The following is a 16253-nucleotide window of genomic DNA, read 5'->3' as shown; positions in this document are numbered from 1 at the left end:
AGAGTATATGCATGTAAATCACAAAGAAAAAAAAAAGAATCTGTTAATTATAATGGCAAATGCTAATATTGCCATAGTTAAGGCTGTGTCAACATTTTCTTTATAAACCCAGTTATAAAGGAAGAAGGAGAGAGGGAGGGTGGTAATCAGCCATCAGAGATTGCCATATGCTAAAATTTTGTATACAAAAGGGCACGCTGAGCTCTCTCACTGTGTAAATTAGAGGTATCTGTGAAACCACACTTGCAGTTCCAGTGAGACCAGGATCAGGGCCAAGCTCTCAGCTTGGGAGAGAGAGTGAATTTTTGTTGCAATAATTTTTTAACATTTCACATAAAATGATATTACTACTTTTATTGTAGATTAAAAAAAAAATAAATTACATTTATCAGTTCAATGGGGCCTTTCAGAGCTTGTGGCTTACTGCTGGCTGAATCCGATAACTACAGTTGATTAAGTCCTGGTTCACGTGCTTAATTTTAATGTAAGTATTTATAAGTTTGAAGAACATGCTTAAATGATTAGCTTAATATGCACATCTTACTGTAATAGAATGGAATTTCTTCTTCCTCTTTCCTCTTTTTTTTTTTTTTTAAACCCCCAAATTGGTTCCCAATGGATTTCAGGGAAAAAGCTGAAGTTACTCTGCGTGTGAGATCAGCTGGGTTATAATATGTTCAAATGTGGGCTTGTTTGTGGTGGATTTGTGAATTTTTTTTTACCTTCACTTTTACCTAGTGAAAATCCAGTCTCCATCTCAAAACTTTTCAGTCAACAGATAAAGAACTGGGAACCCCAAGAGGAACTGTACCCAGCTATAGTCTTATACATGCTCTGTAAGGATATTCTAGGTCAATCCTAGAGTATCCTTGGATTACCAAATGCATTGCAGCAATGACCACAGTCATGGTTTTTACAAATGTTTCATGACTTGGCTGTTCTGGGCATCCAACCTGAGATATCTGGAAAAGTACTTTTTTTTTTTTTTTTTTACTCGCTTGCTTGTTTTTAATGGCTGATGCATGATGCTTTCTGGAAAGCAGATTCTTTCAGGAGAATTCATGCTGTGGATTTGGAAAGAGGGGACAACTATAATGCTTGCAACTCAGTTCTTTCTGGTGGCTTAGGGACAGATTTACTGAGATGATTTAGCTTTCCACTATATTGTGGCTCCTGGGCATAGGTCTACCACCTTTGACTTTTTGCAGAGCCAGTCCCTGTTAACTTTGGTAAAGCTAATGAAAATGTTTCACATGTTGAAGTGTTGGTATTTCCAGCAACATTGCAACTGACCAAAAGAAAACAGTGGTAAACATTTTCTCCAGTTTTCCCAATTGCTCTAGACCTGAGTTAAGGAAAATCCCTGAAAATAACTGCATGAGTAGTTGTGCCTCGTCCTGTCCAAGCCCCCCTCCAAAATAAAATAAATGTAAATATAATAATAATAATAATAATAATAATAATATGACGGCTGGGGCAAAAAGAGGAAACCACACTTTGAATCTTCATTGCTTCAGGAAACATTTGGCAATATATTACAACCCTGCTTAATCTGGCTGAAATGTTATTACCACAGTTTCACAGTTTTATGCTTTTTAACTTTTAAATTAAACAAAACAAAGGTTTCCTTTCCTGATGAGCAGCACCTTTTGGCAGCAATTTGGTTTCTGGCCAAAAAGAAAATGCAAAGGCAGGATTTATCAGGGTGCACATTCTTTCAGTCATGTTCTTGTTGAAACTAAGAATGCCCTTGAAAATCCTAACTGCTGGCTTCACTAGAAATATATGATTTCACCACCCACCTGCCAGTAATGGTTAATTTAGGGAATTTATGCATAGAAGAAAATCCCTTCCTAGAACTATGAGGTGAAGAGACGATCAGCCAGGTTGACAGAGTAATGGTAGCTTTGTGGAGAGAGAGACCTTTAACCTGAACAGTTGAAGCCATCTCCACAACTTTCATTAACCACTATTCGTAATAACAAGGACAAGATGAGTAATGGTATACAATTTGTTAGTTCAATTACAAGCAGTCCCCAGTCTGTCCTCTGCCATTTCTAAGACTCCATGATGTTTGGGGAATCTATTTAAATACAGGTGAAGAACTCTGGCTGATGCTTTGAAGTTGCTTTTTTGAAAATTATGTCGATGTGTAATGTATGTGTGTCTACCTTACTGCTGAAGCTGCTACCAGGATAGAAGTGAAGAGACTATTTGATCTTGATGACTGAACCCTAAATAAACAATTTATACATTTAGGAAGTTGAAAGTTGCTGGAAGATGCTTCATCAATCTTCTCTGCAGGTGCCTTCCAGCATGACGATTACTGAACCAGGACAGAAGGACAGAAGTCACAAAGACCGGTTTAAAATCATTTGGACAGATTCAGTTAAAGGACAGTTGAAACTCTGAGCAGAATATGGGAAATCATATATAATTTTTTGCAACAGGAGAGTTGTTGAAGATCTGTTCACTGGTAAAGGAAGAAAGCTAATCTGAAAAAAAGAAAAAAGAAAAAAAAGAAAAAAAAGAAAAAAAAAGAAAGAAAAGGTTGTATTCTACAGTAGAAGGGTCCCAGGTAGCTTTAGGCCAAAGAATTTTCCAGACTGGTGTTGAAACTCAGGCAGGAGATATTACAACCACTGCATGCACTTGAAGATCTAAATTATATATCCTAGGTGTATTTCCTACACATAGCTGTCTATGAAACTGTGGTATTGTGGAAGACAGTGCTGTTCATGGGAGCTGCTGAAAACTGAATTGCAGAATTCCAGACAGAAACCTGAGTCTGGCAATGCAGTAGCACAGTTTTCTACTTGAAAACTAATCCTGAATAGGGATAGGTTCCCAAATTTAGGCCACTAAGAGAAGGCACTATATTTGCCTTCAGCAATCAATTTCTGTTCTTTCCAAAACTTGCTTATGTCAGCAGAGTTGGGTAGGCATGTACTGGGGCCAAGTTTTCTTTAAAAGGCTCTCAAGGAATCAGCCCACCCTATGTCCTTGACTACTCTAGAAGTGCATCCAAATGGCTGTTGTGGAAGGCCGAAGGTGTAAGCAAGGAAAATCTACAAGACAGTGTGTGCAGGTACACAGACACAGACACAGATTTCTAGGTTGGAAGAGACCTCAAGATCATCGAGTCCAACCTCCGACCTAACACTAAGTACTCCACTAAACCATATCGCTAAGCTCTACATCTAAACGTCTTTTAAAGACCTCCAGGGATGGTGACTCCACCACCTCCCTGGGCAGCCCGTTCCAATGCTTAATAACCCTTTCGGTAAAGAAGTACTTCCTAACATCCAACCTAAAACTCCCCTGTCGCAACTTTCTCCCATTCCCCCTCGTCCTGTCACCAGGCACGTGGGAGAACAGACCAGCCCACACCTCGCTACAGCCTCCTTTAAGGTACCTGTAGAGAGCGATAAGGTCACCCCTGAGCCTCCTCTTTTCCAGGCTGAACAAGCCCAGCTCCCTCAGCCGCTCCTCGTAAGACTTGTTCTCCAGACCCCTCACCAGCTTGGTCACCCTTCTCTGGACTCTCTCGAGCACATCCATGTCCTTCCTGTAGCGAGGGGCCCAAAACTGAACACAGTACTCAAGGTGCGGCCTCACCAGAGCTGAGTACAGGGGCACAATCACTTCCCTAGACCTGCTGGCCACACTGCTTCTTATACAGGCCAGGATGCTGTTGGCCTTCTTGGCCACCTGAGCACACTGCTGGCTCATATTCAGCCGACTATCAACCAATACTCCCAGGTCCTTCTCAGCCAGGCAGCTTTCCAGCCACTCATCTCCCAGCCTGTAGCTCTGCTTGGGGTTGTTGCGCCCCAGGTGCAGGACCCGGCACTTGGCCTTGTTGAACTTCATACAGTTGACCTCAGCCCATCGCTCCAGCCTATCCAGATCCTCCTGCAGAGCCTTCCTGCCCTCGAGCAGATCGACACACGCACTTAGCTTGGTGTCATCTGCAAACTTACTGAGGATGCACTGGATGCCCTCATCCAGATCATCGATAAAGATATTAAAGAGGACCGGCCCCAGTACCGAGCCCTGGGGGACACCACTTGTGACCAGCCTCCAACCAGATTTGACTCCATTCACCACAACTCTCTGGGCCCGGCTATCCAGCCAGTTTCTAACCCAGCGAAGCGTACGCCAGTCCAAGCCCCGAGCAGCCAGTTTCTTGAGGAGAATGTTGTGGGGAACGGTGTCAAAAGCCTTACTGAGGTCAAGGTAAACCACATCCACAGCCTTTCCCTCATCCACTGACTTTATGTCCAGGTACTGACATTATGTCCAGTGGGAGACTCATATTGAGAGGCTGCTTGATGACACTTGCAGCAGTGAAATCTGAGCAGCTTTAGGAATCACAACCATGTGTCTTTTGAAGAAAGAAAGATTCCAAAAAGATATCTTGTTGGACTTTGGGATGAGAAAAATCTCTGTGGTGGTACACTGATTTGCTGTATTACCAAGGCAATTTCATCAAGGAGCTTCTGCATTAAGTACAGCTATGTTTGATTGAGCTAGGTAAAGAATATGCAGAGAAATTAAGGCAGGCAATTTGTTATTTACTCCCTTCATGGAGTTCAAAAATAGATTTTGCAAAAAAGCAATTTTGCCTCGTTCAATTATTGCATTAACGCTAATGTAGAGACTGCTGTAGTCAAGAATTTTAATGAGCAAATTTTGTAGAATTTAAGGTCTCTGAAGTGCAAAGCCACAACAGAGTGTGGCTCTTAATGTGCCATATGAGCATTATGTTGCTTGCTTTCTCTGTCGAAGCTGGCATGTATCAGAATGCAATAAAAGAAAAACTATTTCATTCAAAATTAAATGGAGACATCCAATTAAAGAAAAGACCTCAAGTCTGAAACCGTAAAATCTATTGAAACTTTCTGTTTTAGAGGAAATGTAGCAATTGCTAATGGAAGAGTTACTCTAAACGGCTGGCTACGAGTTAACTATTATGCGTTCTAGCAGGATTTGTAGTTGGATTTTTTTTTCATTCCTTTTCCTCAGAAGAGGTGGAGAAAAGAAGAGAAAACTATTGAAAAGATTTGCTTAGTCTTTTATCTTTTGAACCAGTGTCATACTAACAAAAAGATGTTTTGAAGTCTTTAACCATTAATTGACTAACTGGTTTTCTTCAGACATAAAACTTGTCAAGGCCTTGATTGTTGTGAAGCCATGGTGATAGATTCTGGCTGGCTGCCTAAGTACAGGGTCTCTGAACACTAGGATAACACTTTCTGAAACAATTCGGGCTTATCCTCCGTAATGTCATTTAAACAAACTTAATTGACTAAAACGTTAATTTTCTTGCATTATGTATATTTGAGAGAAGAGGGCTTCTAGGAACAGACCCTAAATGGCAAAATCTGACCTCTGCCCAGCCTTAAATTTCTCAATGCTAGTTTATTTACATGAAATAAGCCAATATTAACTGTATTTAAAAATCACTGTAAGCAGAAAGCCTGTTATATACACTCATTTTCCTTTAGTGAATAACCTTTAGAATGGTCCAAACTTAGACTCTCTGAATAGCTTAAAATTCACACACTTCTGCAGTAAGAGTTATCATTATCTTGAGGTAATTGCCCGTGCATGTCAGTCAGTAAGCTTGCTCCATATGAAAAGAATAAAAAGTTTTAGATTGAAAGATGACTTGACATTTTTTTGTTGCAGTGAAACTTTACTGAAGAGAAACCCCAGGGATGATTTTCTTCAACTGTGAGTCCTGGACATACTCAGAATTACACACCCACCTCTACAGAATAGCAATTTGCATTTTCCACTTCTCTTTCACTGGTGAAAAGGTTTCATTTTGAGTGGCAGTAGTGTATCAGACTTAAAAAACATACAGGAGTGACAAAACTGAATTCTAACAGTTTTTCCAGGGACCATGACAACTCTGGAATGACTGTTTCATCTCTAGGAAGTCTTTGAACATCAGAAGGTAAGAGTTCTTAACAACTAATGAGTTTTGAATAGCCCACAAGACATGAGTTGGTGATAGGACTTCTGTCAAGTTGTCAGTCTGAAGTGGAAAGCCCCTGGGGCTCCAACAGGCTTGAATGGCCCTGATCCGATCCACCCAGGACCTCTCCCAGCCCTTGCCCTCAGACCCAGAAGCTCTGCTTCAGTCCATTATCTCCATCAACTTATATAGGTGATACCTACAAAGTATTACGTCATTATTATGCAGGACTCATTTGACTACAAAGATGCTGAGCATCACTCAACAGGAAGGTGCTGTGTTCTTAGATTACGTTTTTTATTTTTCTGGACAAGACTTTCTAACAGCATCTGCCATTATTTTACAGAATCAAATCTGTTGAGAGACTATGGTAGACAGCTTAAGCACACAGTTGCAGATCAGTAAAAAAAAAATAAATAAAATATATGTGTATATATATATGAAGGAAAAATGCCAATAATGCTGCTAGGACGCTAGAGTGCCCAGTGTTTTTTATGCTGTTTTGTTGTGCTGTCTGTATACCTAAAAATTAGGTGCAGAATGAAAATTAATACTGAGAAAAAGGCTGAAGGCTTAGTACTAACAAGAAAAAAGCATCTGCCATCACTGAGAAAAAGGATATGCAATACTTTTAGGACTGTGTGCATCATCTCCACATTGAGAGGTAACCTGTGTGATGCTATAATGGGGGAATAGAGCATGCTGATGTACTGTACTGTTTACTTACTGTTGTTTTTTTCCTAACTTAGTAAAATAGTTTGAACATATCAGAAGCCTTTCATAATAACCCCTCCTTTCCCCCCAAGTACTTACACCTTAACATATTTTATAATTAAACCAATTCATTAACAAAAGAAAGTACTGAAATACCAAGTATGGTGATGAAAACAATTGCTGGAATCCCTACTGCCTGCACTAATTCACAACACTGAAAAGGTCTGTGTTAAAGGAACATTCATATCAGGTAATACAGTCTCATAAGTACTGGAAAGCTGGGCGGTTTTGTGGGAATTAGTGAGAACCAGGAATAGCTGCTCACTGCACAATAGCTGCTGATAGACTTGTTCCTCACCTGCCAGTCTCTGCAGGGCTGTGAGGGTGAAGGGCAATCTGCTGGTACCCATGTTAAAGCAGGAATCAGCAACGTACGGCAGTGGGGCAGTAGGGTAATCCTCCGACTGCCGTCAGTTCTGCTCCTTCATCTCTGTAGCTAAGCAGCAAAGAATGAAGGGGCTGCATTTTCATCCCTGTTTTCTTACTGCTTCTCTTTCTCTTCTACCCTTTCCAGTTCCTCCAAGAATAAGAGGTGCTGGTTTAATCTGCTTTAAGTGTCTATATGCATTTCTTGTCACAGGTTATCCAAGAAAAAAAAAATCCCTGTTGGATCCCTACCTGCTCTCCAGTAATCTGGATGTTTGTCTCAGAGCTATTTAAGGTAGAAGGTTCTACCAAAGCAAGGAAAGAACAAAGATTTTCTATCACTGGAAAGAAAGAAAAAACCCTTTCTTTCTACACTAAGCACCTTGCAAGGCCAGAAGTTGATAATATTATTTAATTAATTTGCCTTTATTTAATCTCTACTCATTCACAAGCTGTTTCAGGCCAGTTTACTAACTCACAGAGAGGCTAGTTAATTACAGATTTAATACACCTAAGATCAAAAACTGTCAGACCTGACTGTGGCACAAAGGGATCAGACTAAAAGGCTGACACATTACTACTTTTTCAGATTAGGGAAGCCTGGATGCAGGCTTCCTTCCATCATTCCTAAAATGATGTTAATCCCTATTTTGTACAGACCTAAGGTTTTGCAATTCTATAGCAGGACAGCACCTATACTAAAAGGATTTTCCATTCCTGCTGTCTGCTTAGCAGATTAGTTATAGGAGGGAACTCTACAGAACAGGCCATGCTTGACCTGCACAGGATCTCCAGCTGTCTTGGGTTTTTCCAGTTAAGAATTTTCTCAAGCATTAACAACTAGCAGTGGAGAAAAATTAAAATTATGTCCGTATTTTACTAACCACATCTTTATTTTCCCCTTCTGAAAAGGGAGAGACCAGATGCCCACTACAATTGTGGCAAAATAACTTCTTAATTTAATCCTTAACTTAATCCACTGTGATACAGCATAGACAATGCCATAAAGCTAGAAATAGTAAAACTATATTTAAGAGTATAACAGTAATATGGAGTTATATACTGAAAGTGCATGAAGAAGCATGTTCTCGTGTCTCTCCTATAGTACTGCCTCTGAACGTTTCTTTTATGTCTTAAGGCTCACATTGTGCTGTATTAAAGACTTTCCTCGTGAGACTGCAAACTCTATGCTGATTATGAAGTGAAGAAGAAGGTAGAACATTCTTAGAACATCCTTTTAAGAGAGGAAGGAAGTAGATCATTTTTAGAACTGTTTTGGCATCTTCATTATGCAGGATTTGATGCTGAAATTTTTAGTTATTTCAAGCCAAAGGCTAATCATTTGCTCTTTGCTGTTTTTTGCACAAGCTTTCATACAGAGTACAGTTGTGCATGTCCCTCCCAAAATTACACTCTCTTCTTTACTCACACCAGAACGTGATCAGAACTCGCGTGTGATCTTCCATCCGACAATCAGTTTATAGAGACATCTGACCAGCAACTGTTGATGCACAGCCAGCTGTAAGAAGCAATGTCTAACACAGAGAACGAATGTGGGAATAAAAAACAGAAGGGCCCAAAATCATCACACTCGGGAAGTGTGGAACTGACACTGGAAGACCATCAAGTCAATATGTCCCCAGAATGAGAGGACATGGATTCAAGCCACACATAAATCCAGACTGAGCTCAGGTAAGAATCTGGGTTACGAGAAATCTGTAAGGAAAGTCTAAGAAATCTGTGGTGATTTCATGTATTTAAAATTTGTTTTCAACTGAAGGAATTCCCACAATTTTGAATAAATATTGTTTTTTTTTAAATTGTTATTTAAAATAAATCTGTGCTGGAAAATGATTTTAGGTTGAGTCATGGTGGGAATTCAAAGGTAACACCCCTTTATAAATATTCTACATATAGAGGCTTATCATATAACATGATTACCTTACTCTGGTTTGTATTCTAGAACAAGCATGTCTGCGCAAGAAGTTATCCAGTAAGAATGATGCTTTTATTCCTGAATAATTCTATGCGCAGTCAAGCCTTCAGTCAAATCAGTGCAACTCTGTACATAGATAAATCATCAGTCTATCACTGCTTGCATTTACAGGAAATCTGTTGCTAAATGCAGCTGACAGATCTGAAAAGGTCGCCTTTGTTTTAGGAATAAGCATAGATTTTACAATCCCCCCATCTTTATGAACCTGTTATTTCTCATGTTCTTTGGAGACTTCATGAACTTCATATCCTTCATATGTTGCATTCAATGTCATTAGCAAACTAATAAGTGCTATGGAAAGAAGGAAAAACCTTTTCTTGCTTTGCTGAATAGCCATGAGGGAGAGTTTGAATGTGACAATGTTACACCAACTTGAAATAGAAGTTCATAAGAGGAGAACAAACTTGTTTTTCTTTTGGAAAAATAAGAAAAATCTTTGCACTAGTTCATTTTTCTTCATTTAAAAGAGTTAGTCCTTTTAAACATAAAGGTTTTCATTTCTTCGTATAGTCTAAGTATTTGTGTTTGTCACTGGTATTTGTCTTGTCATGAGTGCTGTCTGAAAGCCTTAAAAAAACATTAATGTCCAAACCCTGGAACCTCTACTGTTACATTTCTATTATTTATCCCTGTTACTGCTTTTAGCTGTGGTTATTTTTTAAAAAAGTAAAACAGCAAGCTATACATTTAAAGGGAGACATAAGATTAATAAATGTACGCAACTGAAACCTGTTCCCATGATTTAAAATATCAGTAGGAACCATTAATATGTAGTTCAAATCATTCATATTCTACTTTGTGTAGTTTTTGTACACACACACACAGCCTTTAATATTCTTTTCCAGTACAGTGTTTAGCAATTACAGACTGGGTGGCCTGATTAGTATCTCTTTTTTTTTTTTCTGAATAATCAAGTATATCTTTTAATTCAGTTGTGCCTAAAAGTTGCCAGCCACCAAATGGCTACTTTCTTGTCCATAAGAAATTAGGTGGTGCTGGGGTTTCTGGCATGTTTAACATGAACTTGCCTTGGCAAGTTGTCAGAGAACAATTCTTGAAGAGCCCATGAAGATCGATCTGTTTTTTTTCCTACTGCAGTTACATATTTAGTCCCCAAACAGGGTTTAATGAAGAGGTCAGTACTAATATCACATTTACTATTTCCATGCCGTGGGCATGAGTCCATATCCCTGTCACAACAGACTACAGATATCAGGCATTATACAAACATTCAGTAGTAAAGATTTTCAGAAATGTGCAAGCATGAGACCAATTGGTTTTCTTGCCTGTGAGGTCATTCAAAATTTACAAAATAGGATCAGTGAAGAAGGTAATTCCTTCATTTCAGATACGTTTTTGTTCTTTAATTATGTATCATCAGCCTTACCCATCATTGGTTATTCTGATCTATGTTGCAATAAAATAAAGGTATATTTAGGAATGATGCAATCTATATTTGTGTCACTCTGCTTGCACAAGCTCGGTATAGATTTCAAAGATCATGAGCTGCCCAGTACTCAAGGTAAAAGCTGCCTTGGAAAAGACCATTCCTAATGGCCTAAGGCCTCTCCTTTGCAGCTCTGGGATGTTCAGAACCGGCACAATCCAAACCACTCTTCCCTCACCTGCCTCAGCTAACTGGAGCAAGGGGACATACAACATGTGATATACTTAGACATGGAGTTTTCCTCAGGGTTGTCATATCAACAGCACCTTGACTCAGAATATAAAATGCCCATTCCTTTCTTCCTTGTGTGTAAGAGCAAAGCTGATGCAACTGATGCAGCTACAGGCACTGTTTGTGGAGGCCTTCACAGGGCTGACAGGCACCTGGGGCAGCTGGGACCCTCTGAGGGTTCTGGAAGGTTCCCCAGTGCCTTCCCCACAGGAGAGGCGGCACAACACCTCAGCACTGCGGCCCTGAACCCATGCATGGAGCCAGACATGCCTGCTGGGGGGGATTTGTGTGTCCCACTCCCGAGTTTCTGTGGAGAGGAAACCCAGGCCGAGGTGTAAAATACCTGAGCACAGCCACTGAAGCTATCTCCCAGGCTTTACAGCCACCTCACAGAAATCTGCCAGGCCACAGAATCCATCCACAGTGTGGGCCGTTGAGTAACACTAATTAAGAGAAACCGTGTGATTCAAGTTGCTCAGCTGGGAAGTATTGACTCTTGTCACATTTGGCTCTTCTTTAAAAGGAGAAGAAGGGCTACTGTGAGGTTTTGGTGCAGGCAGCTTGGTATCTTGTTGTCTGGGAAGAGGGATGTAGGTGCTGTTTTATGTTTCCCCAGAAGATGGAGGTTTCCCCAGAAGATGGAGGCTTGGGTGCTGAAATGCCTGGCTCTTCGCTCTCCCAGAACTTCGGTCACAGGCTAAGCATTGGTGTGAGGAGCCCACGTGTCAATGGCAGGGAGCACCTGTGAGAGTTTCAAGCAGGTTAGTGACTAATAAGTAACTTTTCATTTATTTTTCCTGAAGAAGATCTTGTGTAGTCACGTTAATTTCTTTAATGTCTTTTTAAAGTGTATGTTGAGGAAAATCCTGTCACAAATGATTGTCTGCCTAGGTCTTGTTTGGTTCAAATGTTATTCCCTTTGCTTTTAAAAGAGATCTTTCTTTATGAAGTGTTGTTTTTCTTTAAAACAGGTGATTTTATGTTTGATATCAAAATGGACTTTCTGATTGTTCAGTATGTTCACTATATGTTCACCTTGCAGCATGGTGTTTCATTTAAAGGAAAGTTCACTTGTTTTACTTAAGGTTTTGTGAGTTTTGTTAATAATCTATTTTCCAAAAGGAAAAATAATAATTTGTCAGGATGGTATTTCTCTTCAGAAGGAAGTTTTTATTTGTAATGGGATTGGCTCTAACTGGTTGGTTCGTGACTTATTTCTAGCTTCTTTAAAAAAAAAACGGGTTGGAAGAAATATATTGTTTTAGTTTGTTGTTTGCCTAACCATTAGTACCATTCAGGTTCCTTCTATTACAAAGCTATTATTTATGTTGTGTTTTGGGCCTGTCTACTAACTCCTCCACTGCAAGGCCCTAAGATGGGATGATGCTAGCTGGGTTGCTGAGTCCTTCCCTTCCCATCACAGTCACTGGGTTATGTAATTCTCTTCCAAAATGTGTTGTACTCTACCTTAAAAACAGTTGCGTGTTTTAACCCCAGTGTTCCCAGAGGACAGCTGTTAAAAAAAACTTGAGACCTTTACAGTATTGCTGGTGAGCCTTTTGTCATTGGTACTGACTTGGGTTAGAGTCAAAAAAAAAAAAAAAAATGAGCTACCACTATACGCTTTAAAACAAAAAAAAGCCCTGCACCAGCCATCAAAAAAGTTCATCACCAGTGCTATGTTGATTAGGAACCATCTTCTAATTTCAAACCTAGTTTATTTGAGGCCAGTTAAAATCCATTTGGTCTTGTGCCAAAATTCTCTTCTAAATAGTCCTTCCACACACACCCCCCCTCAGCTTTTTAACTAACACAGTTAAACAGCAATTCTGTCCTCTCAGCTTTTGTTATAGTAGACTAAACAAATCAAACTTGTTTAATCTCATTTCATAAAATAGGTTTTCCATTTCACTGATCTTCCTAGTAGTCCTTCTCTACCTACTCTAATTTCAGTTGGTCTCTTGAATACAGGTGACTAGACTCTATGAGGTATTTCAGGTGAGCTCATCCCAGTGTTTTACACTGTGCTATTAATTTTCCATGTCTCTATTGGAAATTACTCCAGCTGCCTTACACCAATGATCTACAGTCAGATTGTATTTTGGGAGAGCCTTATTAATCCTGAGGAATGATACTGATGATGCTGCTGTAGCTCAGAACGCTAGGGTTGGGTTTTGGTATTTGTTTTGTTTTTATCAAAGTCTCTTAGTGTGTTGTGATCCAGCTTGAATAATTCCAGACTGTATTTTTTAAAATATTCTTCTTTTCTGTGCCTTCTTGCTTTCAATTAGTCGTTGCAAAATTCTGTCTATTACTGGGTCAGAATGATAAGCATGCCAATCTCAGACCCTCCTTTTTCCCTTCTTGAAATAGTCTGTTCATTCTTTTTGTGGTAGTTTTGTTTTGATTAAGTTTGGTAGAAAGTCCTTGCTACTGTTATGGTTTCTCATTCTAGAACTTTCAGAGTTGGGGTGGAGATTACAGCTCTAAACTCTAGGAGCCTAGTTAACAGACTTGATTTTGTTTCTACTTCACTTGATTTTCATTTTCTAACATCATTCCTATTAGCTATTCACCTTTCACCCTATGCTCTGTGTTGCACTTCTTTAAATTAATGCAATGTATCAATTTGAGGTTGGGAACATGCCTGCGTTATCCTTAATCTCTGCTGCATTCCTTTCTTTGATTTTATTTATGTAACTGAAAAATAATTTTCATCCATTTTAATATCTTTTGCAGAGCTGAACAGCTTCTCTTTTGGCAGTCTTTGCTTCGCCTCCATGCTCCTTAGATAAGGACTGATTAGCAAAGAAAAGGGTTTTTTCACATATTATTTTTGTTTACATGTAATACATTTCTTGAGGTGATAGTACATCCAGTTAGGCCTGGGATACTTTATTCTGGGTTTCTTTTTCTTCTCTGGTATTTAGAATAAAGATTCTTGACCATTTTAACACTCCTGACATAAAGCAATGCTAAGCCTTTGCTCAGTACTCAATCTATTAGCTCCCCAGTCCGGCTGATGTGACCACACAAGAGTTTGCCCTTCTGAAATTGAAGCCTTTAGTTAGAGACCTACTTTGTCTGTTCTTCTGATAAATGTAAGTCAGTTTTGTCTGACTTGATCCAGAGTTGACTTTACAACTGGCTTATTTCTAATATTCTCATTACTTAGTAGTAGAACATAAAGCATCTTGTTGCCTTTTTTTTGTTTTGATGAGGATTTGATGAAATGCATTCAACATTGCATCCAAAAATAACTGGATGTTGCTGCTCTGGGTAACATTTGTAGTCCAGTCTGTCTCTAGATTTGCAGCTACAAGCTTCAGGGAAAAAAAAATAGCTGACACATGGCACACAATGGACCCTGACTTAGGGAATGCCAGAATCTAAGATATTTCCCATGCTTTCCTATATTGTAGTGAACCCTGTTAATACTATGACTAGAGTTAAGCTGAGCTTGTTTTTTAAAAAAAAAAAAAAAAGAGAATTGAGCACCTGCAGTTCAGCTCCTCTGAAAATCAATTTCTTAGCCTATAAAATGGATTAGTCTCTAGCCAATCTTTAACTTGCTTTTGAGTAAGTATGCATATGTAGCCCACTGTTCACTGTACTATGCCTCTTACTCTGTCTGCATCTGGCCAGCAGCGGATATGAGTGTGCTACAGCTGCTTTCTAGGGTATTTAACTTGAGGTGTAAAGGTTTGTGATTTAGCCCTGGAGGTCCCAGGTAATGAGCAAGATGATGATTATTACGCTTCCAGAATTATATGTACTCACATTCCTAAGGAGAGCTTGTGACAGGGGTGTGGAGAGCATAGTTTCCTTTTATCTGTTCTAAAGCTCACAATTTATTTCTTTCCAGAACTGAACTGTTACAAAATACATCAAAAGAGACTTCACAGAAATGTCTGTCCTCACTTTAGTGTCTGCAACACCAAGACTAGGATAATGTTGCACAAATGAGCTTAACATTTAATAGATGATGAAATAACATGGTCATGCAATAATTGTTTTCAAGATGAAGATGTAAAACTCACCACCGCATTCTGCTAGCACTCAAGTTAGTGTGTAAACGAGTCTGTGTATCTGTGCATACAGAAACTGAACTAAATACAGAGCTATAAAATTAAATTATTGTTAGTTTCATTCAGTATGATTTGCAATCAGAACAGATGTAAATATTTTCAGAGGTGCTCTGCATAAAAAAGCTGTTCTTTTACATATAGAACCTGTAATTTTTCCTTTTTTTTTTTTGCTTATTAATTTAAAGGATTTTAATTTTTTAGTTAATTTTAAAATTATTTTTCCATAATTTTCTTGGAAGAAAGCCTGGACAAGTCTACCCAGTGTAAATAATATATACAAGCTGAAAATGCACACATTTTACCCATTGCTGAAATGTAGCAATCTTTTGAGTAAAGCTGAGAGGTGACTGGGCAGATGTGATGATTAAACTCCATACTCTTGCTACCTTGGGAGGCATCAGCTCATAGTTGACTGCACGTGTGATACAATGGCCAAAACCTACTTCTTTGTTCTGTTTTACATCTACACATGATTGTGTGTGTGTTCAAGGTCCTTTTTTTTTTTTTTTTTTACCTGTTTACTTCTGATCCACCTTGAACGGTCTCCAGATTTTATCTGAACCTTCTCATCACGGATGTAGAACCAAAATTCCCAGGGCTTCCTCTAAGGAACTTCTAAGCCCCTTCCCAAATTTCTATGAAACAGAACTGTGTTGCACATATTTAATACAAATTCTAATTCCATATAAATGAGAAAGTTTTAGGACTTTTTTTCTTATCCTAGGAGAAATCCTGACTTCATTAGGCTTGTTAGAAAACTTTTGATTTCAGGTTGACCAGAATTTCACACCAGGTTTTAAATTTAGTGTATGTGTATGTTTAATAGCTTAAAAGTATAAATGTAAAGTGACACAATCCCATTAACCAGCAAGCACAATTAACCATGTGGAACATGATGTTTATACAAGTTTAACTGTTTTAGTTAGCAAAGTAAATATTTTCTTCCTTACAGTGATTTAGCTTTTTCCCTAACCTGTGATCTGTTATATATGCAGCTTACCTTCTCTAATAGGGATAACCACTATTGGTAGCATTTATCAGTAATAGCAGGCTTTACCAGTATTCTTTCTTACTTCTGATAATATCTCCATGTAGGGAACTGTACCCTTCCAATTCAGCCAGTGTAGAAGCAAGTTAAGTTAAAATAGTGTAAAAAATGTGCTGTCTATTGAGGAGGTAAGACCTGCTCTAACACTTACACAACTCATCTAACTCTAGAACAAGATTGTGGCACTCCTAGGAGCCAGTTTTCTCAAAATTTGTTGGTACCTGATTTGTAGATAAATCAACAGCCATTTGTTTTTCAACCAAAAGATACAGTTAATAAACTTAAAAAAAAAAAAAAAAAAACCTCCATCTGGTCTA

Source organism: Cygnus atratus, chromosome 7, assembly GCF_013377495.2.
Source record: "Cygnus atratus isolate AKBS03 ecotype Queensland, Australia chromosome 7, CAtr_DNAZoo_HiC_assembly, whole genome shotgun sequence".
Lineage (NCBI taxonomy): Eukaryota > Metazoa > Chordata > Aves > Anseriformes > Anatidae > Cygnus > Cygnus atratus.
This window is presented reverse-complemented; position numbering follows the sequence as displayed.